The sequence below is a fragment of the Petaurus breviceps genome, unplaced genomic scaffold (assembly GCF_028583685.1).
Source record: "Petaurus breviceps papuanus isolate PSGF00001 unplaced genomic scaffold, PetGlider_PUasm1.0 151, whole genome shotgun sequence".
NCBI lineage: Eukaryota > Metazoa > Chordata > Mammalia > Diprotodontia > Petauridae > Petaurus > Petaurus breviceps.
The window spans coordinates 11,243,477-11,250,238 of record NW_027185712.1 but is presented as its reverse complement, the minus strand read 5'-3'; the positions used below and the strand labels follow the sequence as shown (position 1 = coordinate 11,250,238).

Below are 6,762 nucleotides of genomic sequence, written 5' to 3'. Positions count from 1 at the left end.
CCCACCATTCTAAGTTGTTATATTCTCCTTTAGAAACATACTTTGACATAGAGTGGAAGAGAAACAGGAAGTGAGGGAGGGAGGAGAAAAAGGACTGGAGGGAGAGAGGAGAGAGAGAGAGGGACAGACAGAAAGAGAGACAGAGCATGTTAGTTGAAAAAAGAACTATCATATACCTTTAGATTTGCATTGGGAATAACAAAATGAAAGCATCAAAGAATTCAATTATAAGCAATTTCAATATCAGTCAGTCTAATCCATATCTGAACAAAATAATCCCCTCTGCAATATACCCAATAATGACTCATCCAGCAAGAGTCATAAGACCTCCAAAGAACAGGAACCAATTACCTCCTGAGTCAGCCCATTCTACATGTAAATAAATTTGACTATTAAGAATAATCCTTACCTCAAAACTAAATTATCCTATTTTTATTTCTATCCATTACTACTCATTCTGCCACTGAAGTCAAACAAATGTCAGTTGTATATGGTAGTCTCTCAAATAATTGATTACTACTGTCATTTTACTCTCCTAGTCTTTTTCTCCCCTCCAAGTTAAATATAGTGAGATCACTTAATAAATACTCATGTTGCATAAGCTTAAGATCCTTCATTGTTCTGTTTGATGGTCCAAGATATTAGTATTAGATAGATCCAAGTAAGGACATCTTTTTTTTAAACTTTATCTCAAGCTATTCTTCTTTATGATGGGTCAAATGACAACAATACATTTTTAAAGTAATACACTATATTTTGCATTTTTACATCCATTATGCCTTTTCATTATTTAATGACCTTGCTAAATAAAAACAGGATAGTTATTATGTGCATTTCACAGGATAATAACTTTAGAGCAGCGAGTGGTGCTCCTATCCAGGCCAATCCTAAAATTTTACAGTTAAGGAAACTGAGGATCATAAAGTCTAAATTACTTCTATAACATAAAATGTTACTAAGTGGCTTATCTGGGATTTGATCCCTTCTTCTAATTTTTCAGATCTATCATTTTTTTTTTCACCACACTATCTCCACAAGTTAAATAATGGAGTCCATAAAGGCTAAGTTATTTACTGACGATCATATAATTAATAACACGTTTGTAACTGTAGTGCAATTTGCAATAGCCCCTTTAGTGCTCCTCTCTTCCCCCACTATTGACAGTAGTCAGTATTCCAAAGCTACCTATTATCTGTTTGTCAAAGCCAGAAACCAGAAAGATGTAAGTCTCTTCTAGGTAGCACAAAGGTTGAGGCATGAGAGTGGATTATCTAAAATGTGATGATAGAAAAAAGTGAGGTAAAAAGTTGCTGTAGGAAAAAAAAGTTGTTCCATGTAGCTTTCAAATGCATGATCACTTCCTCTTCCATATTCTTTTTTTTTCTTTCTTCTTTGATATCCCTTGGGTTTAAGTTAAACTGAAGATACTAGTTCAACTTTTAGCGAGTAGATAAATTCAATCTGTGATTGTTATTGATTTCCTGTCCACACATGATACTGAAGACATATCAGTGCCACTCCTCCCATGAAATGGAGATGAAGACTTTAGTGGTAAAGATAGAAGAAATGGTGGTCTCTCTCATAGCGGGTGTCCTGCTCCTTCAGGGCACAGAGCTGGCATGCCCAAATTGAGGCCGTGCCTAGTGAAACAGGGCAAAATAAAATTGTCTCATTAGCAGGAATCATGTCTCATTAGAGAATACCCTGTCTCATTAGGGAACACCCAATCTCATCAAAAGACACCCTCTCATTAGGAATACTCTCATTAGCTACACCCCGTCTCATTAAAGGCCACCTTGTCTCAATTAGGGATATTCTATGTCATTAGAGGAAACCCCATGTCATTAGGGAATACTGTCTAATTAATAAAACCCTGCCTCAAGGGACACCTTGTCTTGTTAGAAGAAGCCTTGTCTCATAAGGAAGCACCATATCCTTTAGAGGACATACTTGCAACAGATATATAGATGTTCTCACTAGAGACAGCCACTCATCACTAAGGATGGCTCCTTTATCAATTAGAGGGTAACATATATCATGAAAGATAGTCCTTCTATGTTTTAAAAGTTGTGAAGGTTAGAAGAGTTCAATAAAAATTAAATATATATGAACATGTTAGTATTGTAATCAAGTAAGACTTACAATACAGTTAATTTGAAATACATTAAATAGTGCATACCATTTTTATTGTGCTGTGTGGAGTTAATAAACTTGTATTTACATAGTTCTTTAAAATTTATAACATACAGCCATAATCTCATTATTTTCTTACAACATCCTGTAAGGTGGACATGGCAGATATTATTATTATGATTATTTTATACATGAGGAATCAGAAGTTTTGAGAAATTAGCTTGGTCAGTGTTAATAACTAGGAAGTAAATGAGTTGATTCTAATACTCCAGCTTTCTAAAATTCAGTGAGAAAGAGAGAGAGAAAGAGAGAGAGAAAGAGAGAGAGAGAGAGAGAGAGAGAGAGAGAGAGAGAGAGAGAGAGAATTCATTAAGTACTAACTATGAGTTTACCACTGCACAAAGCAGTAAGTAAAATCATGGTTCCTGCCCTCAAGGAGCTTATTTTTTATTGAGGAAGACACAACATGCAAGTAAATATATATATATACAAGATAAGTAGAAGGCATTCTCAAAGGGATGAGGGAGTGGTTAAGGAAGAGGAACTGGGAAATATCTGCAGAAATTTGGCTTTGAAATAAATCTTGAAAGAGTCTGAAGAAGTCAAGAGATAGAAGTTAGAGCGTTGGGCATCCCAGGAATAGAGTATAGCCAGTGAAAAGGCATGGAACTGGGAAAAAGTGTGAAAGAGCAAAATGGCCTTCATTATTGGATTGTAGCATATATGGAGGGAAGAAAAGTGTAGGAAGACTAGAAAGGTAGTCAAGTTATGGAGCCCTTTGAAATGTAAAAAATGAGAAGTATGCAAAATGTTATTATGTAGGGGACAAACTCCCAATTACAAATTGTCTCCTTATAGATATATCACTTAAAAATGCACCATTTGTAAATCACCCAAAATCTGAGGAATTAAAGATAGGGAGAAATTCCCATTGTGGATCTAATGCTCACTGAAGAGGAATCGTATGTTGGAATTATAAATGTTAAGAAGAAGTCATTATTTCTCTTTATGATGTATGATAGAGAATTAAAGAAAACCTAGTGTGATATTTACCATAGACTTTAAGACAACAGAATTCAAAGGACTCAGCAAAAAGGATCTTATAACCTAAGCTTCTAAGGAGAATTCAGCCAGGAGCAATGGAATACCCTAAAGAATGAAATACTGAAGATACAAAGAAAACCTTTCAGTGAAAAAAGGATAATTGTTTAAAGAGACCACGATGGAAACACAGACACCTCATCTCAGATTAAAAAATAAATAAAAAGGAAGTTCAAGAAATAATGAAGAGAAATGCAAAAGTGTGAAATTTTCCTATAAGAATATTGTCAGCGATGCAAAAGCTCACAGTGACCTTTGGGCTTTTTGAAGAAAGCTTAGGATGAGATTTTTCTTCCCTTTTCCTTCCCTTTTTGAGCTATATTGGAAAAAAAATAGAAGACTAAATAGTATTCTGATTTTTGAAAGTAAAGAGAGAATGCAGCATGCATATATAGGCTACAGGGTAGTATTTTTGATTTCTATCCCTGGAAGAACTTAGGCATAAAATATTGACCTCTAGAACAGAAAATGATGTTTGCAAAGGGTCAATCTGGAGGGAGTTAAAAAAAACTAATAGTGTAATAAACATTTAATTTTTGCATAGGATTTATGAATTTGTAGATCAGGAGAATATTGCAGATAGAGGTAACCTCATAATTCTAGTATTATCATTGATTATCTAAAATTCAGAATGCTCAAAAACAGTAATTAAAGAAAAGAATAAATGGCATAGAGAAGCTTCTTAACCAAGAAAACATTTCATAAGCATCTACTTTCTACTAGACTTTCTACTAGGATGTGGACACAACAAAAACTTCAATAATGACAACAACAAAAGTGAAACTGCCCTTGCTTTCAGAGAGCTTACATTTTATAGGAGAAGTCAGTGTGTGTGTGTGTGTGTGTGTGTGTGATATGTATTATGCATTTCACATATACACATATATGTGCCCATATACCATTACATATACACATACATGTGCATATATACAAAACAAGTACAAGGCAGTTAAATGCAAATTATTTAGGGAGGTAGTGATCAGAGAAGGCTTTTTATAGAAAGAAGGTGATCCTTGAAAAGCATGTTATCATAAGATGAATAAAGAATTCTATAGAAGAGCAAGAGCTGTTGATGTATTACTAGCACTTTATCATAGCAAGAAATGTGTTCTGTGTCCAGGAAAAAAAAAAAGATCATCAACAAGAGTTTGATCATCAGACTCATTGAACATTTGCCCAAGAGTCACAAATGGTCACCTGAGAGATTATCAAGTCAATGTTCTGATTTTTCAGATAGGAATGAAATTTTCTTTTTATTAATACAGTATTTATTTGTCTTCTCCCTGTCAAACCCTGAGCCCATGGCTTTCCCCAGGGCTACCTGGTAAGATGGAGGTAGAGGTATACACAGGCTGGAAGAGACATAGAAGAACCAGGAGGTCGAGGAGGAACATTCAGAAACATAGGGGGAATAGAAATGGCTTCATCACATGGCGAAGAGTATGAGGAAGGCCACCATCATGCAAAAGAGCCCCATGGCCTCAGACAGGGCAAAGCCCAAGATGGCGTGGGAAAAATGCTGTTGCTTCAGGGAGGGTTCCTGGCATAACCAATGATGAGACTTCCAAATACAGTCCCAATCCCAGCTCAAGAGCTGGCCACCCCCACAGTGGCAGCCCCAGCTCCAATAAACTTGGCTGCTGTGTCAATATCCCTTGAGATGGCACCAGTTTGGAATCCACATCTGGGGACAAGAGAGGTCAAAGTACTTGATGCTGCCAAAATGGTGAAGTTCTCATCTGTCAGAACCTCTGGCCATTTTAGCACCACTGCAGACAGCGGTCTTCTCAGCAGCTGAGAGCTGTTCCTCACAAGGGCAGGGGTAGAGATGAACTTGGCACAGGCATACATTCACAGGCATACATACCTTGGCACAGGGTGAGCGGAAAAGCTGAAGAGCTGCCGGCCGAGCAGAGGAGACAGAGACGGGGAGGGGGAGGAATGAAAATTTTAATTAAAGCCTGGTCAGTTCTGGTTTTCAGTAGATTTCTACTCTCATTTTTTCAGGCAACCACAGGATTGAATGAATTAGAGTCAGAACAGTGCCCATCCTATGTCTGCTCCTTATTGGTTCTGTGAATTTAGTGAAGTCAATTCTACTCTCTGGATATCACTTTCTTCCTCTATAAAAATAAATAGCTTAAACAAAGAGAGATCAAGATAGCTGGTATTTTCAGGGATTCATGAATGAATGAATGAATGAATGGTTTGATGGATGGATGAAAAAATGAATGGATGATTGAATGAAGTGATCTCAGTATGATTTTTATGAAAAGATTTAGTAAGAATGTGTATAATGAAAATAAAATCATAATAAATATTCTTTTATTTCCACTAGAATACAAAATAGTATTCTTTCCCGATAGAATCACTGAAGAAGGCATGATTATTCTCCATAACCCTGACCTTGGTGGTTAAGTATGCCAACATCTCTAACTTCTTTTTAATAATTACAGATTTAACATAAGCATTAATATTAAGCACATAAATATCTTGTAATCATGAAATAAAGAGCAGGCTCATGTGTTATTTTCCCTTAACAAACAAGGAAATGAAGTTTTGGCAATTTTCAATTGAAGAAATAAGAAAGTAGAGAGGTTTTGTGAGCTGCCAAAAGGAAACAAAGGAAAAGCTCACCTCTTCTATGGTGTTTTTGTGTCAAGAGAATGAAGTAGAAAGTCAGAAGACTCATTTTCAAATGCCAGCTCTGTCATTTACTGGCTGCCTGACCTTGGCCAAGACATTTATCTTCCTAAACCTCTGTTTCATTCCATATGAAATGGGGCAGATAATACTTTCCAGCCACCTCACAGGTCTATTTTAAGGATCAAATGACATAATACGTGTAAGGTATTCTGCAAAACTTAAAGTACTTTATAAAAACAGCTATTATTATTCCTATTCCATTTTATATGCCAGTGAAGTAAAATGTGTGTTTTGACAATCTAATTTTTCTGGTCAATGTCAATAGCCAACCCAAACCATTCATAACAAAAATAAAGTAACGTAAATGCTTCAATATAGGCATCAATATATTACTTGAATCAAATGAAAAATTGCCAGATCTCTAGTTTGTGCCAGGTAGGATGCTGTCACACAATAGAGAAGAAAAAAAAAAGATGAACATAGTTGAATATAATGAGGCAGTGCATTTCTACCACTGTACAGCCAAATTTACAAGGATAGGGAATTGATTAAATCAGGTAAACATAGCTACTGAGTATGAGTTTTTCCTCCTATTTGTGTTATAAACAATATGTTGTTCAGAAAACAGCTTGAAAAGGTATGTTGCATAATAGTTAGAATTAAACAACATGTTGGCAAAGACATGAATAATATTCTTAGCTCTGAAACTTTCTGTACAACTTTGGACAAGTAATTTAACTTCTCTGTTTCAATCCCCATTAAATGGAGGGTAATAATCTTTCTTTGTTAACAAAGTGCTTGGAAATCATTGTGTGACAGGTAATATATTACCAGAAACTATTCTTATTTCTCCCTGCATTGTAACCTCTCTGGAAAAGGAGC

The 6,762-nt window shown here is 35.7% G+C and overlaps 1 pseudogene; it reads right to left on the bottom strand.

Annotated features, from left to right (window-relative positions):
• Positions 1 to 4,776: 4,776 nt before the first annotated feature.
• Positions 4,777 to 5,085, bottom strand: LOC138153719 (ATP synthase F(0) complex subunit C2, mitochondrial pseudogene; annotated as a pseudogene).
• Positions 5,086 to 6,762: the final 1,677 nt, after the last annotated feature.